The sequence below is a fragment of the Erpetoichthys calabaricus genome, chromosome 3, assembly GCF_900747795.2.
Source record: "Erpetoichthys calabaricus chromosome 3, fErpCal1.3, whole genome shotgun sequence".
Classification (NCBI taxonomy): Eukaryota; Metazoa; Chordata; class Cladistia; order Polypteriformes; family Polypteridae; genus Erpetoichthys; species Erpetoichthys calabaricus.
The window spans coordinates 310,068,282-310,093,200 of record NC_041396.2 but is presented as its reverse complement, the minus strand read 5'-3'; the positions used below and the strand labels follow the sequence as shown (position 1 = coordinate 310,093,200).

At 41.9% G+C, this 24,919-nt stretch overlaps 1 long non-coding RNA gene across 2 annotated transcripts in view; it reads left to right on the top strand.

The window, feature by feature from the left end:
• Nucleotides 1-24,919, top strand: part of LOC127527263 (uncharacterized) — a 188,079-nt gene that overhangs the window by 6,217 nt on the left and 156,943 nt on the right. Inside the window, exons 1-2 of one of the 2 annotated variants that reach the window (XR_007934553.1) lie at nt 19,982-20,078; nt 20,155-20,209. This is a non-coding gene — a long non-coding RNA (uncharacterized LOC127527263). Of the gene's footprint in view, nt 1-19,981; nt 20,079-20,154; nt 20,210-24,919 lie in introns of those variants that run through there. The other variant, XR_007934554.1, reaches the window with a different exon arrangement.

Sequence of the window (24,919 nt, the reverse complement as noted above, 5' to 3'; positions counted from 1 at the left end):
AAAGTTATTTTACATCTTTAGCTTAAGATCATTGATGCAGTCAGTGAGTGTGCTGGGAGGTGAATCTGTAGGGGAGTCTGTACTAAGATATGCAGGGCTCAGTCACACAGCCCAGGAGAACACATTCATAAAGTGTCCCTTTGTTTAAATATATTTAAGAAACACAAGAAATGATCACAGCCTTCTGTTTCTGTGGCTGATGATGGCGTTGAACTCTTTTTAGCTCAGTTTGACATTGGAGAGCTTTGAGAACTCCAGATTACTTACATGTGATTTTTAATAACGCAGGTTCCTCACCTTATCCCAGTTACATGTGGCCTTGTAAACACACCTGCGCTTAGAGGACTTCTTACACACCTCTTGTAAAACACACACCCCACTTTCCAGTTTATTACACAATAAAGACCTTTCAAGCTTCATCAGTACACTTCAGACTTGAATGAAAGTTCACAATTAATGCCAGGAGGAGTAGTAAGAATTACATTATTGTAAGGAATTAGTATCACCTTCCACAATGTCTCCCTTAGTAAGAATTACATTAAAAATGTACAGTTTAAGTAATGAGGTTCATTGAAGTCGATGATGTAGTTGTAGAACTTCTGTCTCTGATGAAGCCTGAGGCACAACTGCTGTTCCTCCAGTGGCTTTGAAGTACGAATATAAAACGTATAAAGGGTCCAATCAACACAATAATTACTAAGACAGGCATGAATGCCCTTAAAATACTTCACAGCGTGTCCTAAATGAAGATGTCAGCCATTCTGCTCGTTCTTTTTGAAAGCAAGCAACATCATGTGAGCCTGCAGCCCCTTGTACTGCATTTGTTGTACAGGGGGCCATGACTGTAAATATTGTGAGGGGATATCAGGTACAACACTGAGAACAAACCCCTTGATGGAGTAACAACATGCCATGTAATTTTGGAGGACCACAGTCATCGGGGTGGTCCAGTGAACAGTCACATGAGCAACAACACGGTCAATATAACAATAAGCCCACCACTCAGGATAGCATCTCTGCCAGCGGGCACAGTCATTTATACAGCTGTGAACGCCTGAAGTTCATTCTTTTTAGGTTTAGCCCACCATGACAGCTGTGACTTATTCAGACCCCACACACTGGACTGTGTGTCCTCAAGGATACGGTGAAAGGCCTGTGGTGTTTTCACAAAGTCTTTAACGTGAACTTGACGCAGCTGAGTTTACACACCCAGTCTTAATACACGACAGTATACTGATGAGCTACAGTGATGTGCTCTCAACACACAAGCTGTCATCATATAAAGTCACATTTTGTCAAACAATAGTGGGACACCTGGGTCATGTCCTGTGTGGAAACATGAGAGCCAGGAGTGTATCACTGCCATTCAGAACACCTCAGTCAATAACTCACCAATGGAGATGTCACCGCCAATGGCATGGCCAGTACTCTAAGACGACTCCACCTCACACTTTACACTGCTGACTGATCTGCTTCATGCATGATGAATAATTTATGGCATAAACACGCATGTCACTACCTGATTGGTACTCCACCTGGATTTACACCCCATGAGGGGTACATTAGTGACCATAATGAGAATATTATGAAAGGACTTGCTTGTTCTGCATGTATTCATTGTATCTTGTGCTGGATTAAGCTTTCTATGCTCCTCACTATGCACCACAGATCGGGTAGTGACAGAGATGACCCCCCAGGTGTATAGAGCTAGCCACTTGCATCACAGATTCTGGGGGGATGCATACGTTAACTTCATATACTTAAAAGCTCAACCAGCAATTTACCATTTCAAAGTACCAGAACAAAACAAGACAGCCACCAAGTCTACAGCTCTGATCCCTTTGCGCTCACAGAGTTCCCATCTTTGGTTCATTGATTGGCTGTATCAAGCAGCAGTGGCATGGGACTGGCACGTTCTATTGTTTGAAGTTGTGCTCCAGGAAGCTGGCAACTCGTTTTTCTTTCCAGTCTAACAGTGCAGATGCTTTGCAAATACTATCTTATTATATTGAAAGGGTATATAAGACTAGCCAAGTAACTATGGGCCAGTAAACTTATCATGCATCGTAGGAAAGTTCATGCTAGGAATTACTAAGGAGAAGTTTGAGCAGCACATGGCAAGAATAGGACTTTTACTGAAAAATCAGTATTGGTTCAGTCGACGGTGGTCATGTCTTACTAATATGCTGGAATTCTTTGAGAAAGCAACAAAAAGATATGATCAGACCCGTTGAAATGATGTTACTTATTCAGTCTTCATAAAGCATTTGATAAGGTACCACATGAGACATCGGGTATCAAACTACAGGAAGTGGGAGTTCACGATGTGGTGTGTAAATGGCTGCTGATCTGTCTAAAACACAGGAAGAGTGTAAATGAACAAATGAACAAGCCTTCTCCTACCCGAGTAGGTTCTGCGGTTGTGTTCTCCAGAGTCTTCAGTCTCATGCAGATATCAATGGGTCCTCCTAATGTTTGCTGGGTGCAGTCGTACTGAATGAAGGTATCTCATCGGCCTCACTTCACTTGAGATCTCCAGTCTGTCGGGTGTCTTTCTCCAGTAATAATCAAACCACCTCTCGTTTGGACACCAAAACTGTGGAATAAATAAACATTAATTAAAGAAAGAAGCTTGTCTTCTAGTACACGTTTGATAAAACCTCTTTGAGAATGGAACCAGGCACCAGGCAGGAGGAATGTTGTTCATTGTGTCTTTTATTTCTTTATAATAATAATAATGATAATTCATTGCATTTATATAGCACTTTTCTCAGTACTCAAAGTGCTACGCTTTACAGTAAATGCTAAAGAGGGAGAAAAAATCATAGCAGTCTGTTACAGAATGGTCAAAAAAATCAGAGCAGAGGTCTATTTTATAAAGAACTGAATTTACAGAACAGTGCTGATGAACGCATATATTTGCTCTGATCAGTTCGTTCACTTACACCCAAATAAACATTTATTCTTCTACACTTCTGTTCTTCGCCTGTCTCTTGCTATTGCCCTTGAAATCCCTGTGTATGTGACAACAGTCCACCCTTGTTGTTTGCAGGACATCTGCTGATCTCTTAATCAGCTCCTGGTACATTTTGTGTATTACATCAACCTTCTCCCAGCACATTCTTATCTGTAATTTACTTAACCATTTCAGTAGCTGAATTCATGACATTTCTTAAACAAATGCTTACACTTTTCAATATGCACTGCAAACCAGAATATTAAACTCTTGCCACCTCTAAATTATTCTCACACTAACGTATAATTTACCAAGCAGTCTGGAAGAGGATAGGACTTTAGGGACCTTCAAGATTCGACTTGACGTTACTGTGACTGTCAATGTTTTTGGGCTGAATGGCCTGTTCTCGTCAAAATGTTTGAAAAGTTGCAATGTTCTACTTACAAAGAAAAAATATTCATTGATTTTCACTAAATTTTCTTTTGAAAAAATGGTACTATGTCTGTTGAAGATTTGTATTTATTATTTAATGATACTGGTCCCAATTAGAGCAGAAGTTATTTGGACATTTGTGCCCTGTGATGGAATGTCTCTCCATCTTGAGGTGGTTCCATAATGCTGTCAGAATGCTCTTCTTCTCTCCTCAGCCATACAGCATTCAGCACCAGTTATAAAGCACAAGTCCCAATCAGAACAATCCAGGACATTTGTCACATTTTACAAGTCACTTATAACAATTGTATTGGAGTGACAGGACAAGTCTTTCCCAGCCACTTCAAATGGCTGATCAGACCCAACCCTGGGCAGAGAAGCAGTCCATCCTCTGGCACACACACTCATTTACATTTACATTTACATCATTTAGCAGACGCTCTTATCCAGAGCGACTTACAACAGTGCTTAGTAGTCTACGACTGTTCTTCATTTGTGAATCACCCGTACATCTTGGGGCTGTGATTAGCTCTGCCGCCTCATTTCACGTAGTTTCATGTTCACATGAAAAAGCAAGTCTGACGTGGCGGACATTTTCACACTTGTACAACTTAGCAGATCTCTATACACCTTGCCAGTCAAGACCTCGTAGTCTTACCACTGTACATTACCAAGTGTCTGAAAAGTATACAGTAAAAACTTTCATAGTGACATTTTAAAAAGTTCACTAAATGTTGTTAGAAATGTAAAAGATTATACAATAACTTAAACTTTATAATATTTAAAAAGACATCAGTACCCACTGTACTGTGTTTCTGTGTTAAAGTCTTTGCACATAAAATTTTAATAAAGATAATGTCGTCCTTTTATATACGTTTTCACAGAATATTTAACTACAGTACTGCAATCATTTATGGATATGTAATATTCTTTTTCATCGTGTCATGTCCGTTTCAGTGTTTTGAAAAGAACAATTACATATTATCAGCATTTTTATTTTTGAACAACCAAAATTTACTTTGGATTTAAGACCCTACCCGTCATATCTCACCCTTCAAATGACCACACCAAACGCGTCCTTTGGTGAAAATCGTGGGAGCCGCTCTTTATTTCTCACAAGTTAGTTACAAGTCAAGAATGTTAACAATAAACAGAACAGACCCGGAGGACCCTGGACCCCTCGGCAGATTGCACATCTCAATTCTTCCAATCAGGAAAGGATTTCATTCATGTGTAGATAGGGGCCACCTGACCTTTGACCTACAATGATGTGTAATCTGCGGTGGCAGGAGATTATTAAAACTCTAGGGCCAGGCCAGAGGCCAAAGACAAGGAGATGTAGGACTGTTTCAGCTTCAGCTAAAGGAGATTATCGATGATATCATGAAGAAGCAGATGCTAAGAGTGGTTGTGAGTGAAGATTACTAGAAGGACAGCGACGAATGAGTGGTTAGTAGATTACAACCAGTAACGCAGAGATCTGTGCTACAGTGAAGAGTGTGAAGTACGTCTTCAAATATGCATATAAGGCACATGATTGTGTCAACATTGTCATTAGAGAGGTACTACTATTGATGATGATGAAATTAGGCAATTCATGAACTCTCGGTATATTAGCACCTCCGAGACAGTGTGGTGGTGGTTTGGATTCGATATCTGTGAGCATTCGCATACAATAATGCAGTTAGCAGTTGACTTGACCAGGGAGCATCACATTGTATTTAGAGAGGAAAACAAAGTCTGCACATTGGATAGGAGTAGAGATAGAGATACCACCCTGACAGCTTGGTTTAAGATGAATAAGGACATACCAGGAGTGAGGGATTATTTTTACTGGGAATTGATTGAGCATTTGAAGATATGAGGCAGAGATGGGCAGTGAGAAGGCAGATAAAAAAGATACCGCTATTGTCTAAGACTGCTTGTACTGCACATTACAGAGGCCTGAGGACCTTAGAACAATCAAAGCGGTGGTCTGTGGATCATTCATGGAGGCTGTAAGAGTGAGGAGCCTTGTCAATGATGATCAGTTATGGAACAGGTTCTTTGAAGAGTCCGTACTATTGCCTCAAAGCAATTATTTACACACTTCTCTAGGTCTTTAATATCCTGCTGCAGCTTCTTGATTGTCTTCTTGTTTGTCTTGAGCATATCATTTATTTCTTTCTTTATATCTTTCTTGAGCTCCTTTAGGTCTTGAGCGGTGGCCGTGGCCATTGCAGCGATCATTACCTTCAGTTCAGACAGATCGTTTTGGCCTTTGTGCTCAAGCCCCTTTTACAGCCGATGCTTCCGGCTCGCGAAGAGTAGATGAAAACGCAGAAGGCAAGACCATTTCCAGTTTCAGTGGATCTTCTGGAATCGGCAAACTATTGTGACCTGCATCACTTGCACATTCACTCCCAATTTCGCTCTTGACTGGAGACGGTGCAGTGGCCCGGGGTCCCGGGAAATCTGTGCTTTCGCCTGTCTTTTCCAGGTCAGTTTCTGTAAGGCCGCATCTTGAGGTTGGACTTGGACTTGATGCCTGTCTAGGCTTGGGTGTAGCTTTGGATTTCTTTTCCGTTTCTTTCTTACCGCTCATATTTATATATGCTTGCATATACTGTAATAGAACCTCCTCGAGTTGGGTAAATACAGGATACCTTGGGGTGATAAAAATTAAAATTAACACCGCTGCGAACAGAGCTCCGCTTCAGACATCCATTTCCCATAACGGATGAGACCAAATCTATAAGGAATGCTTTAGTGAGGATTTAAACACAACTGTCTTTTTAAGTGATCATTCACAAATACCGGATGCATTATATCAATGTGTTTAAATAAATGTCAGCATGTTGATTTCAATCACGTTAAGTTCTTTCTCAAGTCGTGTCACAAATCCCAAACAATGCCGTGACTCTCCAATCACATCCTAAATTTGATTCAGTGCATCGTATTTCATGATTGTGGTGTCTGTTCAAGTGAAATGCCATTATATAAATACACACAACTGAATTCATTATGAAGTTAAATGGGGGACATGTGTGAGGATCTACATAACAAAGAATCTGGGCGTGCGAATAAAAATATCTCAGGTTGTTGGGAAAGGTCACCCCAAAAACCCTTCTACGATAAAACACGCAGTGTAAAAGGGCAAAACAAAATGTAACAAGTTAGACGATGCATGACATGTTTTAGTGTGGAGTACATCACAACCTACATGTGCTGACACCAATAAATTGGACTCATTGGGAAGTCTGAGTTTCATTAACAAAAGCCACACGTGATATTTCAGAAACACAAAGCAAACACACAGTAGTCTTATATACAATGTATTTACAAATATGTTTGTCACTCTGTATTAAGGGAAATGTCTGTTTAATCTTATTTCAAATCAAATCCTAAAAACATGTATATGACATATGTAAATGTATATGAATATTCATGCAGTGTGAAACGGCCCTCTGCCTGTAGCAGCCGCACGTCCTCCTTCTGTGTGCAGACAAGCTGCGCCATGGAAAGTGCGCTTACAATTAATGCATACAGCATTAATAAGGTAAAAAATAAATTATTCTATAACCCTTTTAACAATTTAAAGAACACGATAAAAAACAAAATAAAATCATTTTAGAGTGTGTCTAATTTGATCATTTTAATTTTTTGTACTCTCTTCATATGTTGCATCAATACTACAAAGACAAATTGATAATCAATATTAGTGCACCAGGCCAGAAAAGAGAATTCTGGGAAGGGAGACACTTCCAACAACTTCATCAGTGGAGCGGATTATGTAACCTGCAACTCATCAGTCTGTAGTTAGGGGAAAAGAAGAGACGTCAAGGGAATAAATGAAATAAAACTCAGTGCGAACTGGAGAAACCTGAGACACATTCTTTGATGAGAGAAGTCATAAAATCAACCGGAATCTTCAAGCAAATTATAGAAAAAAACAAATCTAAATCCATTAAGTAGTCCTCTCGTGAAAAGCAGACAGACATTGGATTTTATATATTGTAGTAAAATAAACAGATGAGACAGGTGAAGAGTTGAGGAGCCTCCCCATATAATGGCCGTAGGTTCCAGTTGCTGGCAACAAAGTCAAAGGTCAGAACAAAAATCAGACACATTCAACAAACAATCATGGAGTTACAAAGCTTTTAAAGAGGGGCAAATTCAACTAACGTATGTGACAAGGACAGAACTGAAGTCATCAGGACGGGACCGGAAATGAGGTGATTCCATGGAGGTGGAAAGGAGCGTTTCTTCATTGTGTGGATGGAGGTGGAGATTGGTGCGTTTGTCAAGTTACATGCTTTTTCTTCAGGCATCTTTCAGTAGATGTAAAGGAGAGAAGAGTATTAATACCATGTCTCGGACCCCCTTCTCTTGTAGTTTCGCGCATGGTTGAGCCTGCTGACTGTCCCCTAATCGTGCATGTGTGACACGAGCCCAGACCTGTCAGGTCGGGAGGCCTGAATCGAGAGGTCGAGAGGCTTAGAGAGCACCCCACCAATAAACGACTTTGAACCTATAAGGCTGCAGGTCCAAAACCATCTAGTGACACGAAGGTTAGATTCCATATGTGCAGCCATCCAATGGAGGGCGGTGTGATCCATAAACAAGGTGATCTCCTGCCCCAGTAGATAGTACCTCAGCTGATTTACAGCCTATTTGATCGCCAGGGCTTCCTGTTCCATGGCTGCATACCTTGTCTCCCGGTCTAGCAGTTTCTGTCTCAGGTACATCAAGGGGTGTTCAGCACCATCAATACTTTGGCTCGGCAAGGCACCAAGACCTATGTCCAAAACATCGGTCTGGAGAATAAAAGGATCATTAAAATCAGGTCAAAAAACTCCTTAGTGGCAGGGCCCCGGGGGTGGATGAGATACGCTCGGAGTTCCTCAAGGCTCTGGATGTTGTAGGACTGTCTTGGTTGACACGCCTTTGCAACATCGCATGGACATCAGGGACAGTGCCTCTGGATTGGCAGACCGGGGTGGTAGTCCCCCTCTTTAAGAAGGGGGATCGGAGGGTGTGTTCCAACTACAGAGGGATCACACTCCTCAGCCTCCCTGGAAAAGTCTATTCAGGGGTCCTGGAGAGGAGGGTCCGTCGGATAGTCGAGCCTCGGATTCAGGAGGAACAGTGTGGTTTTCGTCCTGGTCGCGGAACAGTGGACCAACTCTATACCCTTAGCAGGGTCCTGGAGGGTGCATGGGAGTTTGCCCAACCAGTCTACATGTGTTTTGTGGACATGGAAAAGGCATTCGACCATGTCCCTCGGGGAATCCTGTGGGGGGTACTCCGAGAGTATGGGGTACCGGCCCCCCTGATAAGGGCTGTTCTGTCCCTGTACGATCGGTGCCAGAGCCTGGTCCGCATTGCCGGCAGTAAGTCAAACCCGTTTCCAGTGAGAGTTGGACTCCGCCAGGGCTGCCCTTTGTCACCGATTCTGTTCATAACTTTTATGGACAGAATTTCTAGGCGCAGCCAGGGCGTTGAGGGGGTCCGGTTTGGTGGGCTCAGGATTGGGTCACTGCTTTTTGCAGATGATGTTGTCCTGTTTGCTTCATCAGGTCGTGATCTTCAGCTCTCTCTGGATCGGTTCACAGCCGAGTGTGAAGTGGCTGGGATGAGAATCAGCACCTCCAAATCCGAGACCATGGTCCTCAGCCGGAAAAAGGGTGGAGTGCCCTCTCAGGGTTGGTAGCGAGATCCTGCCCCAAGTGGAGGAGTTCAAGTATCTCGGGGTCTTGTTCACGAGTGAGGTAAGAATGGAGCATGAGATTGACAGGCGGATCGGTGCGGCATCCACAGTAATGCGGGCTCTGCATCGGTCTGTCGTGGTGAAAAAGGAGCTGAGCCGCAAGGCGAAGCTCTCAATTTACCAGTCGATCTATGTTCCTACCCTCACCTATGGTCATGAGCTATGGGTAGTGACCGAAAGAACGAGATCGCGAATACAAGCGGCTGAAATGAGTTTCCTCCGCAGGGTGTCTGGGCTCTCCCTTAAAGATAGGGTGAGAAGCTCAGTCATCCGGGAGGGGCTCAGAGTAGAGCTGCTGCTCCTCCGCATCGAGAGGAGTCAGATGAGGTGGCTCGGGCATCTGATCAGGATGCCTCCTGGACGCCTCCCTGGTGAGGTGTTCCGGGCACGTCTAACCGGGAGGAGGCCCCGGGGAAGACCCAGGACACGTTGGAGGGACTATGTCTCTCGACTGGCCTGGGAATGCCTTGGGATTCTCCCGGAAGAGCTAGAAGAAGTGGCCGGGGAGAGGGAAGTCTGGGCATCTCTGCTCAAGCTGCTGCCCCCGCGACCCGACCTCGGATAAGAGGGAGACAATGGATGGATGGATAAAATCAGGAGACCTTAATACAGGTGCTGAGGTAAGGGCCTCTTTCAAGTCACGAAATGCGAGCTCAGCCTCTTTATCCCATACCACGTTGAAGGGAGCCCTCATCTTTGTACAATCAGTCAGGGGCATAGCTCTCTCAGAGAAGTGAGGCACAAACTGGCAGTAGTAACTTCATAAGCCCAGGAAAGCTTGTATCTGCTGCTTGGTGATCAGTCAGGGCCAGTTCAGAATGGCAGCAATTCTGGAACACTGTGGTTTAATGGTTCCCTTGCCCACTAGGTAGCCCAAATATCTGGCTTCGTTCAACCCAAAGAAGTATTTTTTCAGATTGATACGTAGACTGGCACGTGCTACCATCAATAAAACTGTATAAACCTCCTTCAAATTTTTTTCCCATGTGTCAGAATAGATGACAATGCCATCTAAGTAGGCAGTACTATATGGATTGTGGGGCATTAACACTCTGTCTACCAGATGCTGGAAGGCTGCTGGTGCCCTGTGCAATTCAAATGGTAGAACTGTGTATTGCCAGTGTTCACTAGGGGTACTGAAGGCATTTTATTTTTATTATGGAGTTCGTTAAGGGAATTTGCCAGTATCCTTTTGTCATGTCATGTGCATTTCCCAGCCTCTCGAGGAGTTCATCTACTCAGGGCATAGAATTTGCATCAAACTTAGAGACCTGATTGAGACTTTGGAAATCATTACAAACTCTCCAACTCCCGTCAGGCTTAGGAAACAATACGATTGGACTGGACCAGGGGCTATGGCTTTCTTCAATTACACCGAGACCCAGCATTCATTTGATCTTTAACTCTACCTCATTCTGTTGTGCCTCCAGGAGGCTGTAGGGGTGTTCACTGATGACGACCCCTGGTTCAGTAACAATGTCATGCTTAACCAGTGAAGTCCAACCAGGTAGCTCACTAACTACTTCAGGTATGGACAGGATGGTTGATTCCAACTTCTGTTTCTGCTGGGCAGTCAAATTGGGACCGAGACAAAGGGTAATTTTTTCCGAGAAATGGGAGCAGGGTTTGTTCAGGGGGAAGATCCAGCTCCCTCTCTCTCCACAGTTTTAATAAATTGACGTTGTATATATGCTCTCTTGGATGGTGATTTGGTTGTATGACCAAATAGTAGACGAGTCATTTTCTCTCTTTAATCTCGTATGGGCTTTGCCAATGGGTCAGCAATTTAGAGTGTGAAGTGGGTATGAGCACCATTACTTACACTAATTGAGGCTTATCCATGTTTTCTTTTAGTAATGGTCTAATTTTACCTAATCTATTGCATAACTGTGCAATATACTCGAGTATATTAGTAGATGGGAGCGCCTCACCTTCACAACCTTCTTTTAGAATGTCCACAATACCACAGGGTAGTCACCCATATAACAATTCAAAGGGAGAAAAGGCTGTTGAGGCTTGAGGTACCTCCTGGTATGCAAAAAGGACTAGGGGGAGTAACTGATTCCAGTTCTTCACCATCCTCGCTAACAACCTTGCAGAGCATCTGTTTAAGGGTCTGATTAAACCTCTCTACCAACCCGTAGGTTTGAGGGTGATAGATGGAGGTTTTGAGATGCTTGATATGGAGTAACTTAACAACTTCCCTGAACGTCTCTGTGATGAAAGGGGTCCCTTGGTCCGTAAGGACTTCTTTTGGGATTTCTACTAGTCCCCGAACGATATTTCTTCAGTTAGCCGTGCGGATAGGAACACCCTCTGGATACTGAGTAGCATAATCCACTATAAAAAGAATATACTTGTGACCTCTCACCAAAGGTTCTAGGGGACCCACAAGGTCAATACCGATTTGTTCAAAAGGGATGTCGATTAGGGGAAGAGGACTAAGAGGAGCACGGTCCCTCCTGTGATTCTGGCGAAGTTGACATTCCAGACAGGATGCACAAAATCGGCGGACCTCCTCATTTATTCTAGGCAAAACAAAATGGAGTTTGATCCTCTTGAGTGTTTTTTAGGCCCCTAGGAGGTGTGTATGTTCTACTTCACAACCCTTCTGCCTGTAGGCTTTGGGGACTAGCAGCAATGACCTCACCTCTCCCTCGTGTTCTGCTACTCAATATAACAGATTGTTATTCAGTACAAAGTGGGGCCCTTGTGGTATGGGATCTCGGAAGGTTTTCCCGTCTGCTGAGACTAGCGCATTTCTAGAGAATTTCAAGGAGTTCTCATTCCACTGTTCTCTCTTAAAGGAAGAGGGTGTCTGTCTAAATTGAAACTTCAAACTAGAAAATAGATCGTCCGCATCATCAAGGAGCGGGGCTTCCACCTCCTCGACCTCCTTGGAGAATGTTTCCACCTCGGGTTTTTCAATGGGGCGTCTGTTCCACCATTGTATTCAGTGACGTCAGTGGAAGTACACGGCATGGGGACAGCCAAGTGTGAGGAATTCCCATCCACTATAAGGCCCAATCTCTCTGAGGGAGTGGTTGATTCCGTACCGCATTTAATCTCAGAACAGTTCCGCCCCGATATCACCGGAAAAGGAGGGTTAGGCAATACTGCTACCAACAGAGATTTAGGGGTGCCCTCCCAAGTTGTGACACATTTGGCATTTCTATAATTTCTGGTCTCTCTGTGTATACAAATTAAACTTGTCATTGATTTTTTAAACTGTCGCGGTAGGACAAAGAGGCGAGCAACAACTGTGGTATAGCGGGTCCACAGCTCTCTCAGCAAATTCCAGTTTTTAAGTGAATAATCATTGCGCTCGCGGCGTAGCGAGGGGGCGTGGTAGTGTGGCTGAAGCGGTTCCCGGGTGGATTTGTGCTGCGGACGTTTCTCACCTAAGTGCACAGGTGAGAGACGGTCCGCTCCGTAATTGTTCCCGGGAGATGTTGATTGCCACAGCTGCCACGTCCATTATAAAGAGAAGCCCGAGACGGTTAAGGAAGGAACAAAAAAAATAGAATAAGAGAGAAGAAAGAGAATGAAAGATGGAGGTTGCTGGAGAAAGCAGGACGCAGGAGAGAGAGAGAGCGCTGGTGCGGGTGAGCGAGCGAGCGAGTGAATGCTCGCAGGCAGCTGTATGGGAAGCCTGGGTGTTAGGCCGACACCCGGAAGTTGTAATAATGGTCGCTCCCGCTGAGTGAGCATGTAGCGGGAGTGACCAATGAAGAAGAGCGACTGGCCGCATAAGGCCGGGACAGCAGTGGGAGTCGGGAAGCTTGGTGGTGAAGTCCTTGGTGTGAGCGTCCTGGTCATCAAGGACTCCAAGTCTCAGGCCTGGGATGACAGCGCGACCGAAGCCATGATCGGGAGGCCTCCAGACCTGTTTGGAAAGGAAAGATGGACAGCTGCAGAGAGAGCGTCTCGCCTGCTGCAGGGCCCAAACGGGAGAAGCAGGTGAGACGCTAGCATAAAAGAAGCACTGGGCTCGTCATTGTTTTAAAGGACTGCTTCCAGCAATGTTTTAACTTCGGTTTTAAAGGATTGTTCTATTGTTGTTTTAAACCTGTCACTTTCGTTTTAATGGATTATTTATTTAATGAAGACTTTTAGAAACACTGCACTTATTTATTTATTTGGACTTTGTTTTGTGTTGATTGTTTTTAAATAAAAGCACTTTGCACTTTTTCATCATCCCCTTGCAATGTTGTTGCCTCACAGTCTAGCTCATCGGTAACATTACCGACGGTGGTGGGTTCAAGGGCTCCCGAACAGTGGATGTGAGCATGGAGCAGAACCCGCATCATCACAACAACAGACATGTTACTACCGGAGTCAAACACAGCAACCACTCGATGTCTGTTCACTAATAGCACTCCCGTATTCGGAAGAGAAAGGGGATTAGACACAGCGAAATAATTTCCTCTTTTGCCCAGGTACAGTCCATAGTCTCTGTGGAGAGCGGGCAGGCCTTGATTATATGTCCCAGCTCCCCAACTTCAAACAGGGTGGGAGGCCAGGCTGTGTCACTACTGTGTCAGAGGGTCTCAGGGTTAGCCACACGCACCTGCTCCTTGGAAAGCACACTTACAGTTAAATTATACAGCACTAATAACATTAAAAATAAAATTGTGTATGATCCTCTGAACAATTGAAATAATGTGATGTAAAACATAATAAGATCACTTTACACTCTGTCATATTTGATCTTTTTATGTTTTGTTCTCTCCTTGATTTTTGTAACAACACTACAAAGACACATTCCTAGTTTACATTAGTGCCCCCTGCCAATAAAGAGAATTCTGGGAAGAGAGACACTTTCAACAACTTAATTAATGGAACGGATTGTGTAACCTGCAGCTCGTCAGCCTGTGGTTAGGGGAAAAGAAGAGACGTCAATGGAATCAATAAAATAAAGCTCAGTGCAAACTGGAGAAACCTGAGACGATAACTGACACCAGAGAGCAAAGTCAAGGAATTTAACACAAAATGACTTCAGCTGTGTGTGTTTATATAATGGCATTTCACCTGAACAGACATCACAATCAGGAAATACGATGAGCTGAATCAAATTTAAGATCTGAGTGGACAGTCACAGCATTGTCTGGGATTAGTGACACGACTTGACACAAAGAACTTTCACATGTTTGAAATCAACATGCTGAGGTTTATCTAAACACACGGATATCAAGCATCAGGTCTTTGTTAATGATCACTTAAAATGACACTTGTGTTCCAATTCTTACTAAAGCATTCATTTCAAAGATATAAATATCAATACACATGAATGAGCACACACCTCTGTATTGTGCCGTTAGATTTATAAATGGCTTACAAGATAACTGAACACTTTCTGTGTATGAAGTAGCAGGAGCCATTGTGCTCTACAACAACCCCGTGGCCATTTGAAATATGAAAGAGAAAGAAAGTTTGAGCAATTTCTGTTATGTCTATCAAAAGGAATAAATGTGTACTTATGTAGTATTTATCTGAGGATAAAGAATAAGAATAAATGGCTGAGAGAAACTACAGAGCTGAAAAGTGAGGAAGTCCAATGACAGCTGCAGAACCACGAGAGCAGAACTTCAGAGAGTAAAGGAAAGGTGATGTGCATCCCACTGAAGAGTATTCACAGCCATCACCAATACCATCACTCAGTCGAGTTCATGAAGTGCATCAGAATAGTCCTCAGGATTTGTATATCCCCTGACCGGGTGTGTTACAGGTAGGTTGCAATCCCTGCATCATTTTCCATAGTACATTACTCTGTTTCAAGCAACACTCAGTTTACACACAATCACAGCCATGTGCATGTCCTTGATAGTGCTGTGGAACCATCTCACACAACCTTCTCCTGTATTTCACAAACAGTTCTTCTGAGTTAACTGGTGCATCAAAGACACAAATGAAGGCAAAGAGTCAAAGCAGCTGCGGCTCATCCCAAAGAGTACAGACTCTTCCAAGGACCTGTTCTGTAACCAGTCATCGTTGACAAGGCCCCTCGCTTTTGCAGCCTCTATGAATGATCCATCTCATGAGTTGCAGTTAGATTTGGGGCTCCCCTGTCCCAGTGCCCACACCCTCTGATGCTGAACATCGCACTGTAGTTTGGCTCTGGTTGTTTTTGGTGTCTCCTGGGCCTGCACTGCTATAATGGCCGTGGTATTCTGATGATTTCACTCTCCATGTTCCTCTGGGGTTTCTGCTGCCTGAGTATTGAGTGTTCACAGACGTCCTTAATAATTTACACATTCACATCCTCAGGAAATTCATCATCCCTGGTCTGGTGCAAAACATCTTGATTTCTTTTGCCCCTGACTTCCTTAGCTTTGCATTGTTTGTGCTTTCTCGGCATACTTTTATTCTTTTGATCCATTTCCCTAATTAGAAGCTTATTGCCTGCTTCTGTCCATCCGGCACTTACTCTCTGTTTGACATATTAGTTGTTAACATTTGAAGTGCACCATCTATTGGAATGTGTTTTTGTAATTCAGGTAGCAAGAATGTGCACGGCATTTGTCATTTCAACAAATGGTGCATCACAAACATTAGCACTACTTTTATGAATCCCATCCCAAATGTCTTATAACAGAGATACAGAAACACAGACAGACAGTTCATATGACTCTGTTATAAGCCATTTAGTACAAGCATGTGTTGGAATGACAAATGTGATGAATTATATTACTACAAATGCTTGTGAAGCACCATATGTTGGAATGACAAAGACATGGCAACCAGACAGACACAGACATGCAGACACACAGACTCTTGTCCTTTTATTAAGGTGGATAAGCTGATTTCTGTCCATCTGGCAGGTACACTCTGTTGGATATATTCAGCGTTAATGTTTGCAGTGCTATGTGTCCGTCCTGTTGCTATGTCTCTGTGATACGCCATTTAGTACAGGATTTGTACAAGCAGTATTAATGTTTGTTATACGCCATCTTATTGGAATGACAAATACAATGCAATTTAACACTAAAAATGTTTATGAAGTGCCATCTGTTGGAAAGACAGAGACAAAGCAACTGGATGAACAGAACACACAGAAAGTTTTATTAAGGTGGATATAATGGGCTGGCCTGCTGTTTTGTGGACAGGAAAAATTTTGAATGGACTGATACTGACCTGTGGACTGACAGTTGGGAAATCTGCTGTACACATCAGGACGCTATATAATCTGACATTCTCTTAACCGTCTTAATGGCTTCCATAAGACTCCATTATAACACAGAAATCTTTCTCATAATCAGAATTTTCAAGAGTCAGATCTGCCATTTTGTATTCAGACCTAACATTTTTAGTGACCTGCTGTCCTCCAAAATGCATTGCAGTATGTGAACTAATGACATAAATATGTGACTAGTGACACTAAAAGGTGCTTCAGTGACACAAGGAGAGATGAGGGGACCTCACATGAAGTTTGTGTTAACAGACCATCTGTGTGTCACGTATGAACTCTTGTGTGGTGAGGACCACTTCACTGTCTGTGATGATGAGGAGGAGAATGACAACAACACGACGCAACTCAGTTACACAGCAAACGTCTTCAAAATAAAAATGCATATCGGTAAGCGCTGCTGCATTGGAATTCTGAGAGTTTACCTGCCACTGCCACAGAGAAATGCATGTTGTGTGTTTGATGATTTAAGAAAAGAAAGACGTCCAGTAAATCAGACAAAGACAATCAGCACAACGTCAGACTGACAGAGAGCAACGGGGGGAATACTGTTTGGAATTTAATGTGAGGGTCCGGAAAAGACAAAAACACACAGCTGTTACTGTACACTGTATGTGTGTGTGTGTGTGTGTGTGTGAGGGCCTCTCGTGAGCACAGGGTGGTCCAGCACACTCCATGCAGGAGTCAGAGGGGTTCTGAGCAGCACAGCACAGCATGGAGTGTCAGACCACCACTGGGCACAACCTCAGCTCATCTGAACCTGCTGATTTAATGTGCTGCTCGCTGTGATGAGGAAAGAAAGTCAAAGTGACTGAGAACAAAAAAACAAAAACAGCAGACAGAGGAGAAGAAGGAAACTGCAGAGAGCCAGCAGCTGGACCACTGTGGAGCTGTGAGGAGAGACCACCGCAGCCCTGAGCAGCTCCTGACAAACAAATATAATGAAGACATCTGAGATTTGATGAACTCATTAGTGAGTAAGAACTGAAATGAACAAACAAACATCCTGAGAGAATTTGTGAAGCACACACAGCAGAGAGACGCCTCATGTGAATTACGTCAGCAGAGAGAATATGGCAGTCGCAGGGCCTCAGTGTATAAACATCTCAGTGTGCAGGCAGGACGGCTCAGTCAGGGGACAGACATGGAGTTTAAACAGCTGAAACTTGGACCTTGCTTTCCTCACAGTAATACAACTTGTGCTAAACTGATTTATGACACTGAAGTTTATGTAATTTTTTACACTTTCTCGTGTGTTTTGATTTTCTTGACAGTCTTTGGAAATCTTCTTGTTATCATTTCTATTTCTCATTTTGTTCAGCTGCACACGCCGACTAATCTTCTGATCCTTTCACTCGCAGCGGCCGATTTCTTAGTGGGTTTATTTGCGATGCCCTTTTCTTTCACTGTCATGATTGATGGTTGCTGGTACTTTGGAGTTATTTATTGTTATTTGTATCATGGACTTGGAAATGTTCTTAATACAGTAGTTGTATATAATGTGGTTTTAATATCCATTGATCGTTACATTGCTGTCTGCCATCCTTTCTTTTACAGCTCAAAAATAACTTTAACTGTTGCAAAGATCAGCATTGCTGTATTGTGGCTGTTTGCAGTTTTAATTATAGTCATTGGTTTTTGTTTGAGTTATATTGATGTAGAGAGATGTGAAGGAGCTTGTGGAGCATACACTTATTATGAAATGGTCATTTTTGATTTACTCATAACTGTTTTTATTCCTTATTCACTGATGATTGGTTTTTATATCAGAATATTTGTAGTTGCAAGAAGCCATTCAAGAGCCATCAACTGTATGATAGAAAAGAGACAAACTGAGGAGGTGAGTGACAGTAAAATATCAAAACCGTCTGAAAGAAAAGCCGCAAAAACATTAGGAGTAGTCGTGGGGGCTTTTATTATCTGCTGGCTTCCTGTTTACTTTTATAATCTTTTTTCTAATATTAAAAACCTAATCAGACTTATCATCAGGAATGCCCTTGTGTTTGTAAGTGAAGTGAACTTTGGTGTTAATCCAATTCTTTACGCTTTTCTTTATTCCTGGTTCAGAAAAGCACTGAAAATCATCCTGACGTGTAAAATATTTAGTCCAGCTTCTTCAGTGCTCAATTTACTGTAAATAGTAAAGAAAATAAAAATGTAATTTTCTGAACTTAGGTGTTTTAAATTATTTGTACATTATGCCTTTGCTCATTTTTCGTATTAGCAGTGTAATACCTGGACGTATTTCTTAACAATACAATCATTTCATATTCGCTGTATTGTTGTGAAGACTGTTTCTGTTTAATTTGTACTTTATTCATGCAGAGTGTACACTGTTTATGATTATTACTTATTTCACCACAGTTATTTTCATAAATCTTCACCTTATTTGAATTTGTAATAAACAGCACTGAAAATTTTGGGGACTCCTGGCAATTCATAGAAACACTTCAGAGTTTCTTGGTGACTTTTTAATTTTTTTTAACATTGTATAATGATTATTGCTATTTCCATTATTTTGGGTGAGAATTATTGATTTCAATATGAACTAAGTAATGTGCTGAATTTTTCCTAATATCTGGAAATATAAAAATCTTTTAACATCTGCAGTTACAATTTACAGACTTTCAGATTTCACAACTAAAAACTCCACAGCTGAGCTCAGACGACGGCTGACATTCTGTTCAGCTTTGGTCAGACGGTGGAGATTTGTTTAAGAGTCAAACTCTGTGAAATGTTCCTTTATTGTTTTAGTTTTGTATCATAGTAAATGTTTCATTTTAATCATGAAGTTAATGTTAATCTGCACTCCTTGTAGCCGCAGGAGTGTAAGGCGAGTTCTAACACGGGTAAAACGCAAGCCGAATGAAATCTCTCAGTCCAAAAGTTCATTTTAAAATATTTAGTGAAAATTCAAAGCAAACAATCCACAGAAAAATAAAGAAAAAAGTTGTTACACATGTAGAATAAAATACAAAAAAAAGATAAATGTATCTTCTCTAAACTTAGCTTTTCTTGTAAAACTTTAGTTGTTTTTATACTTAAAGATTCTTAACTTCTTCTTCTGTACTCTTTAAATGTACAGCGCAGCACATTCAATTAAGTGCTTTGTCTTACATGTCACACAAAATACACACACAAGACATGAAAGGCACAAGAGGCGCAGTTTAAAACCACACGCCTTCTACGCCTTAAACATGACAAGGCTGATCACTAACTGAGAATAATGTTTAGTCAGAGAAGTGAGAAATAGTTAGAATATAACAATTCAATTCAACTTATGGGGTTACAGGAACCTCCCATAGATTATGCACTAACATTTAGTGAAACATTTATGTATCTTATGTAACTTGGAAATGGCTCTTACACTCCTCAATAAGACAGCAGATGACAGACGAGTGCAGACGGAGCAGTCGGCCTTCACTCCTCACACTGCTGGCTCACTAAATGACACTGAGGTGACTGTGAGGAACTGAAATGGACGACTGAGAAGGTCAAATGAGGTTTGATGTCCACAATTAAACGTAGGATTTGCTGCTTTAGACTGACGTTTGTTAATATTTGTGAAGTCTCATTAGCTACAGCTCCTCACCTCATAGAGAACACAATTAATACTTCAGAGGACAGCATTGTGCTCAATTCTAGAAAAACAGAGAAACTTAAACCTTTAATAAATGAATTACATTTGTATGTCAGTAATTGTCTGCCTACCACCACATTTATTCCTTTTGATAGTCACATCACAAATTGTTCAGGTTTTCTCTCTCTGTCATTTGTCAAATGGCTGCTAGTTGTTGTAGAGCACAATGGCTCCTGCTACTTCATACACAGAAAGTGTTCAGTTATCTTGGTAAGACATTTAAAAATCTAACAACACAATACAGAGGTGTGCGCTCATTCATGTGTATTGCTATGTATATCTTTGAAATGAATGCTTTAGTAAGAATTTCAAGACAAGTATCTTTAAGTGATCATTAACAAAGACCTGATGTTTTATATCGGTGTGTTTAGATAAACCTCAGCATGTTGATTTCAAACACGTGAAAGTTCTTTGTGTCAAGTCGTGTCACTAATCCCAGACAATGCTGTGACTGTCCACTCAGATCCTAAATTTGATTCAGCTCATCGTATTTCCTGATTGTGATGTCTGTTCAGGTGAAATGCCATTATATAAACACACACAGCTGAAGTCATTTTGTGGTTAAATTCCTTGACTTTGCTCTCTGGTGTCAGGTTTTCTCGTCTCAGGTTTCTCCATTTTGTACTGAGCTTTATTTAATTTATTCTCTTGACGTCTCTTCCTTTCCCCTAACCACAGGCTGTCGAGTTGCAGGTTACACAATCCATTACACTGATGAACTTGTTAAAAGTGTCTCCCTTCCCAGAATTCTATTTATTGTCCAGATGCACTAATGTGGACAAGTAATTTTTTTGGATGTATTGATGCAACCCACAAGGAGAGAACAAAATAAAAAACTTCAAATATGGCACATTGTAATGTGATTTTATTATGTTTTATATCATGTGTTTGCTATCGAGGCCACGAGCAAACCGACGTTGGCAATAACTCCACCCAGGGAGGTCATGCCTGATTTGCTCTCGGAACTTCAATGTTAATTTCTGCAAACATCAGCATCTTTTAAAAAAGAAAAATGTTATGAAGATTTACTTAAGTTAACTGACAATGTACCACCCACTCCATGCCACTAGAACCCTACTTTGTATTTTAAAATGATTTATTCTGTCATTTGTCAGAACATGAGGGCGAGTTAGCACACACCCTCTTGGGTGGCCATCTTGGAACTGACAAAACACTCAAAAAGATAAAACTTTGATTTTACTGTCAGGGAATTAATGAGGAGATCTGTCGCTTTTGTGTTTCGTGTCTGGCATGTCAGCTGCGACAGATTTCTAGAAAAGACCATGCTGCTCTTGTTGCAATCTTCTGATAGGTATATGAACTTCTGAAAGTATCAGGGTGGACATAGTAGATCCTCTCGAACCCTCAGCCCGAGGACATTAATTGGATTATGCTACAGGTTATCCAGAGGTTATCCCCTTAATACAAGACAAGTCCAGAAGCGTCACATGGGAACTGCTAAGGGTCACTGCGCATATCCCAAATGGGACCAAGGGATGCTGTTTACCTCAGAGATGTTCAGGGAGGTTGCCAAATTGCTCCAAATCAAGCACCTTAGACTTCAGTGTACCATTCTCAGCCTGATGGCCTGGTCGAATGGCTTAATAAGATGTGCAAGCAAATGCTTCTCAAGGTGGGTTTGTACCTCATTTTTCTGAGAGGGCTGCGCCCTTGACTGACCTGACAAAGAAGAGGGCTCCTAACTAGGATCAGTTACTACCCCTCTTGCTATCTGCATACCAAGAAGTCCCACAAGCCTCTACACTTTTTTCACGTTATAAATTTTTATATGGGCTAAAACCTCAGGGGTTACAGGATACATTAAAAGATCAAAAAAAACTTGAGGTGCCCCATTCCAAAAATATCTGCAAATATGTCACACAATTATGCAATATATTTGGTAAAATCTGATCAAAATAAGAACTTATATGGAAAATGCACAATCAGCCTAAATCTACACCCATGGTTATATGCTCCTGTAGTTTGCTCCCGGAGATTGGGTCAAGCTTCTTCCACTTCCTACTCCAAATTATTGGTTAATTGGCAAGGGTGCTATGAAATTAAGGAAATGAAGGTGCTGGTTGTCTATTTGGGTAAACAACCTAAAGAATGACAAGAATGCAAAGCAGATATCCTATCTGTCTGAGAAGTGATTAATGAAAGACCTGGTCGGACCTCTCTGATTGAACAACATCATAATTGACCCAGAAGTATTTGTTCATTACTACAATGAACAGAAGTGGAAGTTAAGGTCAAACAAATGCTGGATCTAGGAATGATTGGGGAAAGTTTTAGTCCCTGGTCCATTCCTATTGTATTGGTCCCAAAGACTGATGGCAATGACTTATGTCAGCAAGTTTCCTGTTTCAATGCATATCTGAAGTTTTGAGTGCACAAACTCCTCAAGCAATTCAAAAAAAAGCATGATATTTGACCACTCTTGATATGACAAACGGTTATTGGCAAATTCCCTTCAAGGAAAAACACATATTTAGTACCCTTAGTGGTCACTGGCAGTACCGAGTCTTCCCATTTGGTTACACGGGCCACCTTCCAATGTCTGGTGAACAGAGTGCTATGGCCAACAACTCTTACAGTGCTGCTTACCAGAATGACATGGTCATCTGTTCCAACACATATAAAGAACACATGCAGCCGGTTCGAGGTGTGTTCCTCACACTATATAACAGTGGCATTAACATTATTTTGGATCAATTGAGGCCAAATAATTGCACTATACGGTGGGAGGTAGTATAATTCAACCACAGTGTACCATAGTTAATGCTGTACTTAACTGGCCCTGTCCACAAACCAGGCAGCATGTACAAGCATTCCTGGAATTTGTGGGGTACTACCGCAGGTGTGTACCTCATATGTCCAAGAGGGCTACACCCTTGACTGACCTGACAAACAAGAGGGCTCCTAACATAGTGGTTTGGGGTGAAAAAATGGAAACAGGCCCTTACATCTGCACCTGTATTGTTGGATTTTTCTCTGCTTTTAATTGCCCAGGCTGACATTTTGGACACAGATCTCTGTGCAGTGTTGAGCAAGAGTGTCATTTCTGTAGAACACCACGTTATGTTGCTGTGCCAGAAACTATTGGACCTGGAAACCAGGTATGTGGTTATGGAATGGGAAGTATTGGTGATTAGGTGAGCTATTCTTCAAATGAGGTACTACCTGCATGGCCATGAATTCACTCTAGTCATAGACCATGCAACTGTATAGTGGATTGCACTGAACAAATAGTCAAACCAACATGTCACACAATGTTTCTTGGACCTTCAATCATTTAAATTCAAAGTCCTATTTCGCCACGGTTCCCTCCACGTCAATGCCGATGCGCTTTCTCTGAGATATGGCCTCACGGTTTGGGCTACCTGACCCAATTAGTCTGGGCCGGGGTGTCACACACTTGTGCTTAGGAGACAACTTCAAGGCTCGTATAAATGTAATTACACTCCCAACCAGGGGTTGGTGCTGCTGCCTAATGCTTTTTCTCGTCCTCCATCCGCAGAAGCAGTGACCATTGCATCCTGAATAATGTCACGTCAAGTTCCCAACAACCTGAAACCACTTCTTCCTGCCCTGGCTGATGATATGTAAACACAGGCACTTGTCATTTGAGGGGACATCACTCTGAAAGTGTGGAGTATTTTTACAAGGAATTCACTGCTAAAGAGACAACTTGTATTGTGTTAATGAAATACAGAAAAAATGTCTGCATGTGTATTGTGTGTTCAGTTTGTACAAAATATTTCACTGCAGCAACCCTATTAGATGGAATAGCATGGAGGATTATAAAGATGATTCAAAATCTGTCAAGGGTGCTTTTGACAATAAGTAAAACTTATAAAACAATTTAAAAAAATATTTTAAACGATAATGACAGGGAGAGTGTTCTCATCCAAATGTAATTCTTTTGTTAAATGTTTAAGTTTCGCTGTTTCTATAGAATTGTTCACAATGCTGTTCTTTGAAGTATTAAATTTATTTGTTGATTTCAGTTCCTAATTCTCTAATGACTTCATCAAATCACAGATGTCTTCATTATATGTGTTTGTCAGGAGCCACTCAGGGCCTTCAGTGGTTTCTTCTCACATCTCCAGACACTTGGATTTGAACCCTTGTCCAGCAGCTGGCTCTCTGCAGTTTGCTTGTTCTTCCTGTAACTGCTGTTTTTGTTTTTTTGTTCTTAGTCACTTTGACTTTCTCTCATAATAACAGTGAGCAGCACATTAAATCAGTGGTTTCAAATGAGCTGAGGATGTGCCCAGTGGTGGTCTGACACTCCATCCTGTCCTGCTGCTCAGAGCCAATTTACTGGCACGTTGCAAGTGTTATTTAGACCAAAAGAAGCCATTATGAAGGTCTTGGGTTGCTTTTTGTCCTGAAGACCACACACAGCTAGTATGAGTAATAAATTCATGTTTACCTAAATATTGCACCTAAACTCAAGTGTTACCCTTTCTAATTCTGGATGAACATCAGACCACGATATTAATTAACAAATGGAGGCCTTTATCAAACTGTTCACACATGTTCAGTATACAAGTTTCTTCTATAGCCCGTGAGTGTGTTGGTATGCACCTCAATAATGCGGTTATTCACAGATCCCTGGTCTCTAAAATGCCATGTTAATGTCGGGTTATCAGAGGTAGATTTATCAGTGAATAACCTGGTTAAGTAACCCTGTAAACCGTTAAACGGGTAACACTTAAGGATTTTCTAGTCTGCACAAGTCCACTGCACTCTGTCAGCCTGTGAGTGTCTTTACTTCGCACACATGCATCCCTCCCAGTTATTATTATTATTATTATTACCCAGCAGCAGTGGGTGTAAGGCTAGAAGCACACGTGCCGGTATGATGCCCCTTTACTAAAAATAATAATTTGCATTTACAAAGAGCCTTTCACAAACCCAAAGTCACTTTACATACAGTAAAAAAATTAC